This window comes from Aulonocara stuartgranti (assembly GCF_965226115.1).
Source record: "Aulonocara stuartgranti genome assembly, chromosome: 3".
Taxonomy (NCBI): Eukaryota; Metazoa; Chordata; class Actinopteri; order Cichliformes; family Cichlidae; genus Aulonocara; species Aulonocara stuartgranti.
Window position 1 is genome coordinate 47,488,181 of NC_138941.1, and position 19,414 is coordinate 47,507,594.

Genomic DNA, 19,414 nt, shown 5'->3' on the forward strand with positions numbered 1-19,414 from the left:
TGATATTGACCAGAGGTGCGGCTCGTTCAGATGGGGATTTGCGTCTCACACATCTTTCGCACTGTCTTATTTTATTGACCACATCACGTGTCATCTTAGGCCAATAAAACCGGGAACGGACCAAGTCCAGCGTTCTGTCAATTCCCATGTGACCCATTTGATCATGTAGGTGGTTAAGTACAACTGGTCGATATTCCTCAGGTAGCACTAGCTGGTATGCGAAGTCACTTCCCACTTGTCTCTTCCTGACGAGAAGGGTGTTATGGAGCTCCAGTTTATTTACTTCTCGCAGTAATAGAGGTAGATCGGGAAGTTCTTCCCTCAGGAATGGCGGTGGTGACTCGCCTCGTTCAACCTGAGCTATGACATGCCGGATGACAGGGTCAAGGCGTTGTTTGGCTGCAAGGTCAGCTGTTGAGATTTGGGGGAGTACCATGGAGGTGAACTGGATGTCGTCCGTGAAACTGTCAGGCAGACTGTTGACATTGACAGACATGGATAACACCAGAGCAAGATCAGGATCCGTGCTTGAACTGTACATCAGATGACGGTCACAAACTGCTTTGATGGTATGCTGGTCGATAGAGACATAATCTGGTTCATTGAGATGTTGCCATGCAAATCTCCAAATTCGCTCACGTTCTTTCTGTGACAGAGGATCATCAGACAGTTCACCATGAGGTCGGCGAGACAAACCATCAGCATCCGAGTTCTGCTTTCCTGCTCTGTAGATTAATTTGAAGGTGAAAGTGGACAAAGCTGAAAGCCATCTGTAACCGGTAGCGTCAAGTTTTGCTGATGATAAGAGGTATGTTAATGGGTTGCTGTCTGTCACAACTGTAAACTGAGCACCATAAAGGTAGTCGTGGAATTTTTCAGTCACCGCCCACTTCAAAGCAAGAAACTCCAATTTGTGGGCGGGATACTTTGACTCACTCCGGGAAAGACCTCTGCTGGCATATGCTACAGCTCTGTTTTTTCCATCCTGCTCTTGATACAGCACCGCACCAAGACCTGTGGCACTGGCATCAGTGTGGAGTGTGTATGGTTTCTGGGGATCAGCAAATGCCAGAACTGGGGCAGAAGTGAGTTTGTCAATAATGGACTCAAAAGCTTGTTGACACATTTGCGTCCATCGTCCTCCAAATGGCTCTTTGGGGTTGAGGTAATTCTCTGGCTTTACAGTTCGTCTCAGTTTCCTCTGGGAAGGTGGATAACCAGCAGTGAGTTCATGTAACGGCTTGACAATGGCCGAATATCCCTGGACAAAACGTCTGTAGTACCCAGCAAAACCAAGGAAAGATCTTAATTCCTTCAAGTTTTTTGGCACTGGCCAAGAAGTGAGTGTGGAAATCTTGTCCAGATCAGTTTCAACACCAGCCTGGGACACTACATGGCCCAGATACTTCACCGATGTCTGGAAGAACATGCATTTCTCAAGTGAAAGCTTCAAGCCAAAATCTTTGAGTCTGGTGAGAACTTTCATCAGGCGAGCTTCATGTTCCTCAAGAGTTGGTGCAAAGACAATGAGATCGTCAATGAAAACCAAGACTTCTTTTAGATTTAATTCTCCCATGCATTTTTCCATCAGCCGTTGGAAAGTGCTTGGTGCGTTGGTAATCCCTTGTGGCATCCGATTAAATTCCCAAAATCCTACTGGGCAGACAAAGGCAGTCTTTGCCTTATCCTTCTCCTCCATTTCGATTTGGTAGTAACCCGACTTGAGGTCTAGCACCGTGAACCACTTTGATCCTGCAAGTGCGGAGAAGGTGTCTTCCAGTTTAGGCAGAGCATAAGCATCTTTGATTGTTTGCAGATTGAGTTTGCGGTAGTCAATACAAAGACGTATACTGCCGTTCTTTTTGCGTGCAACCACAATTGGAGAGGCAAATGGTGAGTCAGATTCTCTGATAACGCCAGAGTCAAGAAGTTCTTGCAGGTGCTTCCTGACAGCATCAAGATCTTGAGGGTGAATTGGTCGTGGTCTTTGCTTGAAAGGAGTTGGATCGGACAATTTGATTTGGTGTTTAACTTTGTTGGTCCTGCCGAAATCCAGATCGTGTTTGGCAAATACTTCAGGAATAGTGTTGAGTTTTTGAACAATGCGTTCTTTCCAGTCTGGAGTTAAGGGGGAATCTCCAAAGTTGTATGATGGTTGAGATGGAGGTAACGACTCTATAGACTGGTCTGAATACTGGGTGGGTTGCTCTTTGGAAATGACCTCTTGGAAGGCGCTGATTTCTGCAATAATAGCTCGAGCTGGAATGTGGATTTCATGGTCGGACTCATTACTCACTACAACAGGCAGAGAATATGGCCGACGTTTAGGTAAGTCCACAAGGCAGGTTTTTACTAGGAGTCCACCAGGCAGAGAACTGGAGGTGGGTTGTTCCAGAATAACTGCTTTCTCACCTTGGAATAGCCTAGCCATCTTGAACTGTTCCAAAAGCGGAGTCAAGTACACTTAGTATGACTGAAGGCAATGTGTTGGGACTTAGACCTTTAACCAAATCAGCAGCAGGTGACAACAGGCTCTCTATAATACGCTGGGGACGTATAGAGCTGACAAACTGGGGTCGGCAAGCAGTAGATCAATTTGGGAACGCCATGATTCAAAATCTGCTTCACTACTTGGCTTAGGAATCCTTCCTGAAAAAGCACGGAGACGTAGTGAAGTTGTGGTGCTTATGTCTGGGTTTCGGACCACATGCTCAACAACAACCCTTTGTATTTGTGGTGGGTTGAGATCAGGGGCTGTGAGTGATACTCTTGGAGTTGGTCCAGTCTGGCTTTGACGAGGTCGTGCCCCCTGCTGGTCAGTGGAAACCTGTCTGGCAGGAGGTGAAGACAATTGCTGCTGCTCCAGTTCCCTTTCTTCTTCCTCTACACCAATGTCCTCATCTACTCCATTTTCCTCATCATATTCAACTTTTCCATCATCACCTGCTCCTGCTTCATGCAAATGTTGACCAATCTGCCTCATTACTGTCTTCAAGACATCTTCAAACCGGTGCCCGCTGCGATCAGCAATATGCTTGAGCTCTTTGAGGTAATTGGGAGGGGGACTGCTGCTGTCCTCCGTGGCGGCGTACTCACAGGCCAAAGCTGTGACGCGGAAAACAAGGTCGGCAACACTTTTAGAACAGTGGGTGTATGGCAGAAACGGCTCTAGAGTTGTAAAAGCAGTGGTATCTACAAACTCAGCGATCAGGTTTTTGAAGAAAGTACTTGCGGGATCATTTACGTAGAAATGACGGTTAAGATTCCCATAAGTACGCAAGTAGTCAAGAATTTCATTATCAGATTTTGTGTTAGACACACCGGAGATCATCACAGACTGTGATATATTTATGCCAGAAAGTGCAACTGAATCCATTTTTGATTTTATGTTCAGCAAAAGCGAAGTAAATAAGTAAAGAAAACTGTACGTAAGACCCCAAAATATTCACACACAAAGGCTCCTGGCTGGCTCGCCACTTGTAACGCGGTTAAAGGACCAGGGCGCCTGACTGCAGCCTCATAGACAATGAGCTATCAGAATAAGATTCGACTATGGAGCCTGAGGGTGTGAATAAAACACAGGAAACAAAAGTAGAGCTCAAATATATATATATATATTATGTTTGTTATGAGAAGTGTATAGACGGATGTACAAAAGAAATAAAAACATATGCATATATATCACAAACAAAAATAATGTTGACAATACAAAACAGCTTAGTAGGTTCCAAAAGGAGGTGGGATGAGGTGTAGTCCAGTATGTGATTTAGTTTAGTTCCATGGACCTGGGATAGGTCATGTGTCAACAATTTGTGATTCAGTCCATAGGTTCACAATTCCTACCGCAACGTAGCGGTGGTCGGGTGGCTCGCCATCTCGCGCTGATCAGGGCTGATCGCGGGAGAACAAAAAAAAACCTGACCTAAACAAGGTCAAAAAACAGAAATTATCATTCACAGAAGAAAATGAAACAGCATTCTACTGCTGTGACAAAATAAATACATAAATAACAAAGTCAAGTAATCAATGCCACGTTTCATACAACAATCAATAAACCATCATCTCTTATAATGAATGTCATTCTAAATACTATTATAGAAAGACATTCTCATGGGTCCCATCAAAGTATATCAGCGTTAAAGCTAATAAATATTATCCAAAGTTAATCAAATATATTTACAAAACTCATTTAATCACAGGTGTTGCGCAACAGATTCAATAATGTAAATGGAATTTAACTCAATGCAAAATCTCATAGGCCGTTTCGGCATTTCATCAGAAAAGTAACAAAAAACATCCAAAACGGACAAAACTACAAAAATCAAATCACTCGTTCAACTCTAGATACGTTAAGTCAACATTCGGCCATAATGGAATAAACAAAAACAACAATATTCAATAGATGACACTAGTAATTGCACTTACTGTCGCTAGCCTAGCATTAGCTTACCGGCATTGTAGGATGTGCGATCGCGGCTCCGCATGTACATTAATTGTGACAAAACAAAACAAACAAATAACTCACCGTTGAGTCGAGTGTGAGGTAGTGTAAAGATGAATGAATCGGCCGGGTTATTGCACGCTGTCAACTGGCCTGTAGTGCAAAATTTGTCGTGATCTGACAAGTACGCCAACCACAGGGACAACAGCAGCCAGAGGAGCAGGGACATACAGCTGATTGACCCGGAACTTATACAGGAACTTATACAGGATTCATTCCCGCCACAATAAAGGGACTGGCGGAAGTGGGGTCAGAAGTTACCGTGGTTACAGTGAACTGAAACACATGAAGGAAAAAACAGCTGGGAGGTCAGTTCCTTGATCAGTAATATGCAAATTCCCATATCTGTGTAGATGTGTCTGTGTGTATGTATGTGTCAAGAGATTTATTCTAAAGACACTTCTTCAGCTAAGAATCTAAAGGTAGAAACACACAGACGCTGCAGCTTTTACTTGCAAGGGCGATCACAGAACGCTCACACCAGAGTGGGAGCCCTGTGATGTGCGCTCTGTTCGTGCACTTGTCTTTATTTCTATACAAAAATAATACAACAGTGAATACGTCTATTCATAGAAAGAGGAATATTAGTGCGTATGTATGTGCGTATGTAGGTGTATGTGTGTGTGTGTGTGTGATTCTGAAGGACGTGGCCCCTCTTCTTGTTAGGGAGTGCAGACAAAAGTATCCAGCTCTCCTCTTCCTGGCAGGAGTGAAATAATAACAGCTTGTTCAGCTATTATTGCTGTGAGAAAGAATGTATAAAACAAGTCTTGTAGTGGACAACAGTCTAAGTCATAAAAAGGTCATCATGCAGTATTCTATCATATGCAAACATATCATTAAAAGCTTATACTGACTACTAAGTACAATTGTATATTGATAGTATGTATGGGTGTATCTGTACGTATGCATGTGTATGTATAACTTGTACATATCTTTCTTGTGTAAATGTTAAAGCCTGTGTTATTGTGTAAATACTTATGTTATTGTGTATTACACACAACTGAGAGATGCCAAACTGTGTTTTATTGTTCTTGTAACATTGACAATAAAAAGCTATTCTATTCTACTCTATTCTAAAACCAAAAAAAATCAAATCTCATGACCTACCACAATTCACAGATCACATTAAATCGGTGGACCAACACATCAAATTCACCAGGGAGGATATGAAAAGTGGCCTACGCATATGGATTAGTATTTAAGGTTTGACTCTCATCAACCACTGGAGCATAAACTGGGTGTCATCAGGAGGCTACAACACAGAGCGAACACCATCCCCACAGTCAGGGAAGCAGAAGAACATCACATCAAAAAGGCCCTGAGTAAATGTGGTTATCCCAGCTGGACATTTGTCAAAGCTCGGAAGGCGCCTAAAGAAAGCTCCAGCCGATCCAGGAGAGAAGGACAACCACTGCCTAAGCGAAAACCTGTAGTGATCCTGTACGTGCCAGGAGTATGAGAACAGTTGAGATGCATTTTTTCTAAGCATCGTGTCTCCGTGGCTTTTAAACCCCAAAACACTCCAAAACTTGCTCCACCCCAAGGATCGGGTCCCCTGAAACAAACAGAATAACATAGTGTACGCTGTTAAGTGCCAGGAGGATTGCCAGGATTTATACATCGGGGAAACCACACAACCTCTGGTAAAGCGTATGGCACTACACAGAAGAGCTACCTCGTCAGGCCAGGACTCTGCAGCCTATTTACACCTACAGGCAAGTGGACACTCTTACAAGGATGAGGATGAACACATCCTGGACACGGAGGAACGCTGGTTTGAGCGTGGAATCAAGGAGGCCATTTACGTGATTAGGGAAAGACCATCTCTGAATCGAGGAAGGGGCCTTAGGGTACATCTTTCACCATCTTACAATGCTGTGGTTGCAGCCATTGCCCAAATCTCTGTCAATGGTACTCATGGCCATTGATCAGTGGGTTTTGATCAATGGTCATGAGAATTTGCATATTAATGATCAAGGTGGATAAGAGGGTTTGTTCCCTGCGCCTTAGGGTCAGGGAATGGGTCCTGACTGTCATCTGCGCTTAGGCGCTGAGTGGCAGTTCAGAGTACCCAGCCTTCTTAGAGTCCCTGGGTGGGGTGCTGAAAGGTGCTCCACCTGGAGACTCTGTTGTCCTACTGGGAGACTTTAATGCTCACATGGGTAACGACAGCGAGACCTGGAGGTGCGTGATTGGGAGGAACGGTTGATCCTATTGGACTTGGTTAGCCTGTGGAACTCCGGAGGCAGCTGACAGGTACCGACAGGCCAAGCGGAATGCGGCTCAGGCAGTGGCTGAAGCAAAAACTCGGGTGTGGGAAGAGTTCGGAGAGGCCATGGAAAAAGACTTTCGGACTGCCTCGAAGAGATTCTGGCAAACCATCAGGCGTCTCAGGTGGGGTAAGCGGTGCTCTACCTGCACTGTGTATAGTGCTGGCAGAGCACTGCTGACTTCGACTGAGAAAATTGTTGGGCGTGGAAGGAATACTTTAAGGACCTCCTTAATCCCACTGGCACGTCTTCTGAGCAGGAAGCAGAGTGTGGGGATGAGGGGGATGACCCGCCAATTTCCAGGGGTGAGGTCACTGAGGCAGTTAAAGAACTCCTTGGTGGCAGAGCCCCTGGTGTGGATGAGGTCCGCCCCGAGTTCCTGAAGGCAAGTTATTGTAAATGACTGAAATGAATCTATAAATCTATAAAGACAAATTGAAGACAACATTTGTGTAAAAAGTTAAAACATGTTGTATCCATGAAAACCTTCTCTTACAGTGGCTGACAAAACAGTGTGAGCCAGGGGCGATTCTTTGGTCCAGCAACCAGGCGATAACAGCTCGGATGGCCAACTACTTCTCTAGTAGCGACGGTGAAGCTGGTCCGGTGGTCGACCGTGTAGCAAGCAGTCACAGCGCGGTGTCGGCAAGCCGAGGCTCACAGGCAGCCGGGTGCGCATGCAGCACGCGAGACCACGAGGCGCTACAGCTTCTGGTGGAGGTGAGGCTGGTCTGACCCGCCGGCCGACCTCGGGCTTACGTGCAGGCTCCCCTGGCATGGGAACCTCCATTCCTGAACCTCCGGCTCCTCCACTGCTCCTTGCTGGTGCAGGTCGCATGCACGGTAGTTACTCCACGGCGCTGGGATCAGCGCAGGCACCTGCTGGCCACTAGCCTCTCCCACCCGTGGAGTGGGGACATATATAGCTGCAGGCTGCGTCTTGGCTGATCGCACACTGCGGGCAGGCATGGGTGGCCCTCCACCGCCAGAACTGTTGGGGTAGTGGCGGCGGTGTCAGCCAGGAACCAACCCAAACTGCCAGACTTGCCATAAACTGCAGGTGGCGCTTGGATCAGTCCTGTGGCTCTTCCCCCCAGCAGCGATACACCGCCACCTGCTCCTTGTGTGTGGCCACCAATTCGGCCACCTTTTTTGCCAGCTCCTCCCTTTGCTGGTCTGGTCCTGGGTCTGCCGCGCCCCCCTCCTGGGTTTCGGCATCACTGTAATATATCCATGGCAGACCAAATCACATTTTACTGCTTTCCAGCATACTTTATGCACGGTTGCTGTTCAGAAACACACACACGGCTGCAGCATTTCAGCCGCCAGCTGACCAAATATCAACAACAACAACATGATAGGACCCAGTACAGATTTTAAGTCCACGGATGCCGTGCAGGTGTGTTCGCCTTCCCTGTATGGCACTGCAGACCAGTCCCCGCCGAAAGGATACAAGCACATAAGAGAAGAAACATGCACAACATTGTTTTATTAACTAAACACAAAGAGGCAGTGCCGCAAATCTTCAAGCAATTAAAGTAGAATACAGACAATACAGACACTGGAAAATCACCTTTCCACTCCATACACAAAGCAAACTTGCCCAGTAAGAGCGCTGCTTTTATATGAAAAAGAATAGATTTGTAGTAGAAACCAGCCTATTCAAGCCATGCTTAGAGTAATATGGACCCTGTTAAATGCTACTATTCATATCATAAGCTACTGGAAACCACAAAAATCATCCATGAAGTGCATGGATGCAGGCTGGAGATCCATATTTAATAACAGTGTAAGAGACTACTTTATAATGTGAAATCACCATAAGGGAATGCAGGCAAACAGAAGCTACATTGGCTTTATTTTATTTTATTTTTTATTTTATTTTTTATTTTATTGATTGGATGGCCACTATATTTTTTTTGCTCCCTCTCTCTCTCTCTTGCTGTCATCATCCATGTTTTAAGGTTTCAAGTGACAGTATCATCAAGCTTATTATTATCAAGTATAAAGTGACTTGTCTGCATTGTTAAATAAAAGATAAAAGAACATAACTAACAGCAAATATCTAGAAAATTTTATATGACAAGAAAAATAAAAGTAAGATAAAATGTGATCTTTTAAGCTCTGTTTGTGACTAAAACATAGCACACATATAAGCTCTTTTATCAAAATATATGTATTAATGTAAGTATTATACTATAAGCATTATAGTAGTATTATAAGTATTTCCCGTGTATATTAATAGTGCATAAGGCTGCGAAGTGAATGGTGGCTCTAAAATAAACAAATGTTTTCTAAGTTTCAGTTATACCAAATAATTTTTTAAAAAATCCCTGAGAGAATACTTGGAATTAAGCCAACAGCAGGTGGAAACACTCGCTGCTGAAAACGGCTCAATATGGGACTTGGTCAAGTCTCTAACTGAGAATGTGACCCATCTTGGTGAAGGAAATAAAAAAAAATTAATGAAGGAGACTGTCATTGATCTTCAGGCCTGTGGCATGAAAGATAACCTTGTTTTTTTCAGATATCCCAGAGTCTCCTGGAGAGGACACTAAATCAACAGTTAAAAAACAGTTAAGAACATCTGCTTCAACAGAGTCCATCGTATCGGAGCTAAGAGGCCGGGTGCTGGGAGACCACGTCCTGTTGTGGCCAAATTTAATCTTTTCAACCAAAAGGAGCAAGTGAAGAGTCGCTGCAGGGAGCTGAAATGAACGGACTTCAGCGTGAACGACCAGTTCCATAAAGAAATCCTGGAATGACGCATGATCTGACACATCTAAATTCAGAAGGGCTCAGCAGTGTTACATTAATCACAATTTCTTTTTTTATGTTTCATCCCTCCCACTTGCCCTTTTTCACAGGTCTCTTCCCTCTCCCTTTTTTCACTGCACTGATCACCTATTCTCCCACGCAGTGACACACAACACCCTGGATCTTTACACATTTGCATGGCATGATCACACATGCACTCAGCATCAGCACATCCACTACAGCCTCACAGCACACGCTGACATATAGGACACACACACACACACAAGCATGTACATGCTAGTTCATATAAGTTAGCATGCACACACGTCACATGTAGCATCCAACATTAGTTAAACACAAACAATTAGGGGCACATTAAGGATTGTCTCATGTGAATATGCATGGAGCCGGCTCCAGAAAGAAGAAATTAAAGATATTTAACAAGCTTAAAAAAACTACAGGCATATGTTGTTTTATTACAAGAGACTCGTAGACCTGCCAAAGCTACAGATGAACTTAAAACACCTGAGTTTCCTAATGTGTTCTCAGCCTGCTATAACTTTAGGCAAAGAGTATTAGAAATCTTAATATGCAAAAATATTAATTTCACAGTACTCAATACAGCTGTAGACACAGAGGGTAGATTTGCAATCATTAAATTATCTATACTTAAAGAAAGTAGAAGATGATCTGGCTAGATGGAAATCTCTACCCATATCACTTGGGTCGCTACAATAAAAATGATGGTCTTGCCAAGAATAAATTATTTATTCTCAGTGATCCCAAGTAAACCATCGCCACACTGGTTTAGTTCTCTGGAATCGTCAGTTCCAGTTCCAATTCCTTTGGAAAGATAAACCTGCGTATTTTAGTTTAACAATGTGACAAACGGCCAAGGATAAAGGAGGATTTGATCTGCCTAACTTTCAACACTACTTCTTGGCCAACAGGCTGCGATTTATCTCAGGGTGGTTAAAACATACTGTGGCGGGGTATGATTTGTGGCTCAGCTGCAGGGGAGGGGTGGAACAGTGGGTTCAGGGTGTGGTGGGGAGGCTGACACATGCCTGAGCTCCATCAGCTCATCATCTCTCCCCTATAAAAGATGTGCTATTCATCAGATCCAACATCAAAACAACATGTATGTTTTAAAAGCATCAACATCAGCTCCTCTCTGACAGCATGTTGGGAGTTTCCATGACCAAGTTTCAATTATCCCATGCAAACGTACACCCATTTGGAACAACCCTGACATACTACAGAACAATAATGTAATTAACTTCCTATTTGGAGTTGTAAAGAAATAACATATTTGGAGCATATATTTGAAAGAACAGACTTTATTCAGTTTAACAAATTAGTTATACAATATGGGTTTAACAAGAATAGATTTTTAAAATATCAAAAATTAAATCCATAGTAACACCCAGAGCTGAGTCATTCGTGAATAAAAGCGCACTGTCATATCCAACTTGTGCCAGCGGATCCTCTTGCTTTGGCTCTGAACTTTTCTTTCCTGCTTGGCTTCTCTTGTCTAGTCTCGTCTAACTTGAATCCTCAGGGAGTCTCTCGGTCTTGTTCTCTAAAACCTAAAGAATATTGATTTGATTAACTGGTCCCTCAACACAATTGGCACCCCTTTCTCAACGAGAAGCCTGGGTTCAGGAGAGCCCGATTCTTGATCATGAGACTGTGTTATGACTCTCTATGCCCATATCCTCCCAAGGTCACCTGCATCGGCTGCGGACTGTTGACTTTCACTTTACTGGTTGGAAGGTCACTCTGTCAAGCTGAACACAGGACACATACACACATGCATGCACGTACAGAGTTCGGGCGATCGTGGCTCAAGCGTTGGGAGTTCGCCTTGTAATCGGAAGGTTGCTGGTTCGAGCCCTGGCTTGGACAGTCTCGGTCGTTGTGTCCTTGGGCAAGACACTTCACCCGTTGCCTACTGGTGGTGGTCAGAGGGTCCGGTGGTGCCTCGCGTCTGTCAGTGTGCCCCAGGGTGGCTGTGGCTACAATGTAGCTTGCCATCACCAGTGTGTGAATGTGTGTGTGAATGGGTGGATGACTGGTTGTGTAAAGCGCTTTGGGGTCCTTAGGGACTAGTAAAGCGCTATACAAATGCAGGCCATTTACCAGAGTTACGCACTCACCCCCGTCCCCCATTCCAAAGGCCTCTGCTGCTTGCCCCCTACCCAATACAGACGGCAGGTCGACTGGACCAGCGCAGTCATGCCGCATGACTGGATGCTCACACTGATCCCCTATCAGGAGTTCAGTCTGAGTAGAGTTATCATTTTTCTCCTCGACTCCCCTATTCTGTTGTACATTTTACTGTTTTTCTTTAAAGCTGACCTGTCTACCCAATGTATGTATGGTTGGAAGGTCAACAGTGTGGAGTCGAGCGATGTGTCATTATAGTCCCCTGATATTATAAAAAGGGCTCTCAGAGATTGGGTTTGCAGTCTGCTGACCACAGAGAGTCACAGACTGCCTCCCCGCATGCTAACAGCTAACAGCTCAATGTATCTGTTGCAGAGCTATTCTTTCATAGCGATGTACCCATGGTTACACCATCTGTCATTTAACAAACACTGCCAGTCCCCCTCCTTTCCTCTCACTGCTGTCTCTCGTCCTGTGAACCGGCAGCAGCTGGAAACCAGGCAGCGCCACATTCATGTCCGGTGTTAGCCAGGACTCTGTTAGCATCGTAATGCTACACTGCCCGTACTCCCTCTGTGACTGGGTCATTAGTTCCTCAATCTTATTAGGGATTTCCAATGATTACATAACGTCTCCTTTTCCAGCAACAACACCCCCGTCTTTTCATCCTCAGCTTACTTGGGATGTCGGTTCTCTGTCACGAAGCTGCAGGGCCTCCAAATATGGGTGGAAAAAGTGGAGACAAAAGAAGAGAAAAGTAAACAGAACTAGCACGAAACGGTAGTGCATGATGGCAGAATATTATTGCTAAGATGTAAGACGTAAAGTATTCTGTCGTTTGTTTGCTTGATCATGTGTTAAACACATCAAAATGCATAGTAGGATTATAATACAAGTGAATACTGGGACAAGCATTGGTACCGAAAAGGTAGCAAGGCGAATCTGTGATGAATTAGTGTGGTCTGCACTTCTTTCTTCCTTGATTGGGTGAAAGGAGTTAAAAGTAGTTGGATGAGGGAACCATGAGGAGTGCCCTGCATAATTTCAAGAAAACGGCGTTTTAAATGGCGTCACAGCTGATACTGAACAAATGTGAATGTCTGTGTGTGTGGTGATCATATATGTGTGGTGATTGAGGTGTCTATAAACAACAAAGCAAAAACAGCTGTAGATTTCATTTTAATTGTCTTGGTGAAGGCCATCTTAGGTCACATGATCCTGTGGGTGGAGCTGAGCAGGTATATGTAGTAGATGAAGTCAAAGTTAGGTGTAGTTAACAATGGTTCTTCCACGGATGTTCTGTTTCTCTGTGATCATCATTCTCTTATGCAAAGGTGAGGAAGACTGACATTTATTTGAATTACTGCACATTTTTCTTATTACCTAGCTTAAACAAAGAATGGGCAGAGTAAAACAATAATCACAAAAACAAAAGCAGACTTTATCACTTATCAGCCCAACTGGCATCATACTAGTAAGTTGCTGCAAGATGGGAAAGGTGATCAAAATGGTTCTAAATAAAATGAAAATGCAATATCAACAGGAGTGGGTCACAAAAGAAAATATCACCTAGATCAGGGGTCTGCAACCCTTAAGACCCAAAGAGCCATTTGGACCTGGTTTCCACGCAAAAGAAAACACTGGGAGCCGCAAATACGTCTAAAATGAAGATAACACTGCATATATTGTTTTTTTACCTTTATGCTTTGTGTGAATAACTAAAGTGTGTTGCTTATTAAATCCATGAAGTGCTAATGAGAAAATTACATTTTATTTATGTAATTAACACATTTTGAACTCTTAAAGAAATATAACAAAAGGAAAGACACCCAGCTGAACTAAAATGATCCATGTAGCAAACAAAAACTGTTGTGAGCCGCCACCCTTATATCGCCTTTGGGCTTTTGGAGCCTTGACCTGACTTGTAAAAAATAATTGGAAAAAAAGCACTATGCTGCTAAAAGATGAAAAATAGATATTTGCAAAATTCTGCCTAAATATGTATTTTACCTGGTTAATGTGTGTGGCGGGGGGGCTGCAGCGCCGCTGCATGGGAGTCGGACGCACCTGAGCGGCACCCGCAATCACGCCTCGCCACCTTAAAGTCTGTGCTCTCTCTGCTGTTGTGTTGGTGTGTGTCGGGCAGTGAGCTGAAAAGCTACAGCCGACTGTATGCGTACAACAACCGTGTGTGAAAAGTGGTCAATAAAGAGATGCTGAAAAGCACCGGGTCTGCAGTGGTATGTTTTCAATGGAACTTCTGCTCCTGAACCTCTGCGCACAGCGTCTGCAACGAAGTCACTTTCATCTTTACGCAGGACTGTAAGCTGTCGTCTATGAGGCGTGAGTGGTGTTTGTTTTTAACATGGTTCACGGTGGTGGCTGCTGACGTGGATCTGAAGATCCATAATTGGCCTACCTGGGGTTGAAAGTCTCGATAAATGCATGGCGTTTCGGCAGGTATACTGGCTTCCGCAAGTGTGACGCTTATTTTGAGCGAAATACAATTTTATTTTTATATTTCAATATCACAATAATCTTCCAATTTAGAACTACAAGTTAAAAAAAAGAACTAAACACAAATAAAATACACTTCAGCTAAATACTTCTAATTTATTTTCCCAAACCACCCGGAGCCGCAGTATAAGGACAAAAGAGCCACATGCGGCTCCGGAGCCGCAGGTTGCCGACTCCTGACCTAGATCAAGGCACGGTTAGTTTTGATCGTCACCATATTCCTTGCAACCAACTATGTTTCTTTTAGTTTTGTTTTCTATTATCATTTAAATATCAAATCAGTGATACATTAAAATGAGATTAGTTACTTGGGATTCTTTAGGTTTTTGCCTTTTCTTTGAAACTTTAATGCATATCCACAAATAGGTTTATTCTATCTGATTATTAGGCAGGTATGTGTCTGTCTAAAAAGGATCACCTCTTCATGTCTCCAGCATCGTAAAACAATTTGGGACATTTCATGATTATTTTTTTTTTTTCATGGCACTTATAAGTAAGACTACAAGGCATCTGGTCTTTGCAGAATTAAAACTTATAAAGAAACAAAGTGAATGAAAAAAAACTTGTATTGTCTGAAATTACATCTTTAATACAGTAGCTGATAGAGACATCTATGCTGTGTTGGTTTGAACTTGGACCTAAAAAGTGAAAAACAACAATTACTTTTTCATGTAGGAGGAAAAACTGTTATATCTATTTCCCTTGAAGTCAGCTTCAGTTTGCAAGCTTCTGCAGCTCATGGATGGTACAGTTTATTTTCTTGGGGGAGAACAAATAACCACCTACTCTCTTCCTCACAGCTCTCTCATTCACGCACTTAGAATCAAAACTGCACCCTGAATACATGTGTTATCCTAAGGATTATCAGTGGGGCTGCTGTTTGCACGGGTAAAAGGGTTGTCGATATATTGACCAGGCAAATTTACATGGTAAGTTGAATGAGCCAAAAGCTGCAGAAGTATGATGATGTGTCATGGGGCAATGTAATGGCTGGTTTTATCAAGGCAGAGTAAAAAGTTATACTTGATGTATACCTCAGTAAACATTTGCATTGCCTAACTACCTAACAGTTGAGCATAATACTGAATAAACAAATCCTTCTCTGTCCATCACCTCCACATATTTATCCTGCACCTTTCAAACACAAAATATATAGACAAATAGGTATTTTATTGATACTACAAGGGAAATTGTTGTGTTACAGCAGCACGATAAAGAGTGAAAATAGTAAAGTCCACAATAAACAACAAAAAAACCCAACACCTTAAAATAAAAGTGCCACAGGCAGCTGTTAAGGGCCTTATATAGAACTGTGCTTTTTCTTTATCATTTCTAATTACACTTGTGAAATACTTGGATACAATATGGACTGTGGCTGTAGATGTGATTCATCAGCAGAAGAGGCTGATGTGTGCTGAAGGCTCAGACGAATACCAAAACACAGTGTGCTTTGAGGTAGGAGCCAAAAAGGGTGTAGTTTGTGGGTGTGATCACCCATGTGTACACCTGTGAGCATGGACGCGCTTGTTTTTTGTTTTTTAAAAGGTTCCTTCATGTAATAATCTGCTAGAGGGTGTGGGGGGGCCACAGCCCCGTCCTCCAGGGCATGAAGCAGGTATGGAGGAGATCAAAACTCCAGACATCCAGAGGCCCCCAGAACACAAGAGACCAAGGAAGACCAACAGAGGGGCAGCTGCGCCACTGTCCCGGAAAGAGCTGAGGAGAGTCCCAGATGAGGGCTCACTCAGCAGCCGCGGAGCAGAAGCCAGGGGGAGTTGCAGTGACGCGCCCGTGAGCTCCGCCGGCAGCCAGCTGCGCCTGAGTGACCGAGCCCCAGGCCGAGAGGCCGGTGGCACCCCACCTCCGAAGTGGCCCGAGCGAGCCCCAGGCTCCGGGCCCCGATAAGCGGCCGCCAAGGAGTGAGCCGGTGTGTACCTGGACGCCCATCCCCGGACACAAAGAACCACCAACGCACCGATGTCTGAGGGGGTCCGCCACTGGCAGGGGAAGTGGTGGTAGGGGGAGATATGCCTCCAAACCTTGGAGGGCCTGAGATGTCCCCAGAGAGGTGGCGCCTGACACCCAACCTGACATATAGACACAGACATACAGGCACACACAGATACAAACATCCATTCCCACCCTCATGCGCTCATATGCACTTACTCCACACTCAACCAACGTGGAGACAGACATAAAGAGACGTTGTACACACGATCACACTCCCCAAGCGTACTCTACAAACCGGGTCTAGGTGCCCCCGCCCCTGGAGGGGGGAACTGCACCCAGACCCAGGTGGTGTTTCCCTTTTCCCTGCGGTGGGGGGAGGCAGACCGCCCCGACTCCTGCTGCTGCGGAGTCGGGGCGGTCATTTCTTTAAGTAGTTGTCAGGAATAGTTCTCCCGGCTTCTTGAAGGACATCCAAAGCTCCTCTTTGGATGTTGCTACCATTTGTTCTGTTCTCTGTCATGATGATCCCACGCTGCCTCAGTATTCCTGAGGTCTGTGCTCTGGAAAGACCAATCCATGACTGATAGTGTTTGATTGACAAATGCTTTCACTGCAGTGGCAGTGTGCTTGAGATCATGGTCATGCTGAAATGGAGCCCCAAACGATGACATTTACTGTTGTACCTCCCAGTAAATACTGATCATGATTTGAACCAAAACTTTCACATTTGGATTTATCCCTTTATAACATCAGTTGACACTGGTCTTATACGGGGATCAACTGGATTTTGGAGCTTTGTATGATTAATGGCCCCAAGTAATCCTAATTGCTTTCATGATGGGTCAGACCAGCAGTTTGTTCACATTTTTTTAGGTATTAAATAGCAGAAATGATTCAATTTAATTAACATGCCTAAAATGCTTGGTTTTGTTGTTTTTGTTTTGTTTTGTTTTTTTGTTTTTTTTCACTTTTTTTGAGAATTAACCAAACATTCACAGTCTCCTGTATACATAGACTCTGGCACTCTAACCTCTTCAGGGCTGTAGCTTTGGCTTCTATTGGCCGATTGACACCTCTTTTTAATCGTTTGAGGCAGTAAAATCATGGTAATGATTCTGGATTCTCATCAGTTCAACCAATCAGAAGCTTCAAGGCCAGACACCACATGGCCCCAAATTTACAACACGCGGTGTAATCCAGTCACGTGTCTGTAACTGGGCCTGAAATTGCGATTGTTGACAGAAGTGGCTCTAATGCATTGTGTTGGTTCTGCCATTATCAGGAGGTACAGCGGCTCGTATGCAGATTTCTGTCTTACCGCATTTTCTCCGCTTGTATTGTTGTGGTCTTCTTTTTTGGCTGGTTCAGTGAATTTTAGTCGGAGCATGTTGAAACTTGGTGTTAGCTTAACAGTTAGCTAGCTTAGCTAATTGTTTACATCGCTACATGAAGTCTAGATATTTTTTGTCTCAGTTGCGTGTGTTAAGCGGACTTTTGTGCAATTACGTAGTTGCTCTTTTAAGCATTGCTTGTCTGCGTTGCATTTGGTGGTTATTGAAATGGTTTATACGAGCATTTAGCTGAGGTTTCTGTATATATCACACATGTTGATATTTGCATATTTGAATATTTGCATAAAAGACTTGACTTTTATAATACAAACTTTGAATCAGGATGTAGAATACATTTATTGCTGCTTAAGTAGTAAAATTAGCATTTAAGTGAAGTACTTGAGCTTTTTATTACCACCGAGTAACTGTGTACTTGGATAAACACGCATATGTACTCTGGTCTACATTAGTCATCTGTGCAAGACAGTGAAACAAAAACAGACAGACTTGGCAAACAACAGTTTAACCTTCTGCTTACAAGCTTATCATTGTTTTGTCAGGTTTATGGATTAACATACCAACACACACCTCAGTTCCAATGTATTACAGGTACAACCACATATTTTAACTCCAGAAACATGCCCCACCAGCTTTTTCGTGGCATATGTCAACTTCCTCTTCTCAGAAAAGCTCCCGAAACATCTGAAGCTTTGTGAGTAAAGAGGAAAATAGTTGCATTATGCTACTTATGCTATTGTATGTATGGAAGCCACACACAAAACACAAGACGATTTAGAAAAACACAGGCTAGTGGAAGACAAAGGACAAAGGCCCAAAAACACAGGTTACATCACTAGTAAACATAGTCAACATAAGAACAAAAGCTAAATAAGAAAGGAGGCAAAACTTCTGCAAGGAAAAAAGGTTGAAAGCTTGACCTTAGCGGAAAAAGACAAGACAATGTAGATGAGAACAAACGGAAGAAGTTAGGTATCAAGTGCGGACTGATGGGATAATCAGTAACAGGTGATCCACAAAGAAAGAGAAAATAAAGGGTGGAGATAAAAGTAACGTAGGTATGTGACAAACAAGGGTTGCAAAATAATGAATACCCCACCTTTTATATATTTTTTTCTGTATGACAAAGCATTTGTGTGCAGTCCAGCCGTTTGTTGTCCTTTGTTCAGACATCCAAGAGCAACCCGGAGAGGATCTTGTTATATACCAATAATTCACATTTCAAAATTGTTTTGTATTTCAGTTTTTACACTAGTCTGTGGTGACCTATCCTGTTTCAGTCATTTGTTGAAATAGCATGATTTACAAATAGGTTTATTCTATCTGATTATTAGGCAGGTATGTGTCTGTCTAAAAAGGATCACCTCTTCATGTCTCCAGCATCGTAAAACAATTTGGGACATTTCATGATTATTTATTTTTTTTCATGGCACTTATAAGTAAGACTACAAGGCATCTGGTCTTTGCAGAATTAAAACTTATAAAGAAACAAAGTGAATGAAAAAAAACTTGTATTGTCTGAAATTACATCTTTAATACAGTAGCTGATAGAGACATCTATGCTGTGTTGGTTTGAACTTGGACCTAAAAAGTGAAAAACAACAATTACTTTTTCATGTAGGAGGAAAAACTGTTATATCTATTTCCCTTGAAGTCAGCTTCAGTTTGCAAGCTTCTGCAGCTCATGGATGGTACAGTTTATTTTCTTGGGGGAGAACAAATAACCACCTACTCTCTTCCTCACAGCTCTCTCATTCACGCACTTAGAATCAAAACTGCACCCTGAATACATGTGTTATCCTAAGGATTATCAGCGGGGCTGCTGTTTGCACGGGTAAAAGGGTTGTCGATATATTGACCAGGCAAATTTACATGGTAAGTTGAATGAGCCAAAAGCT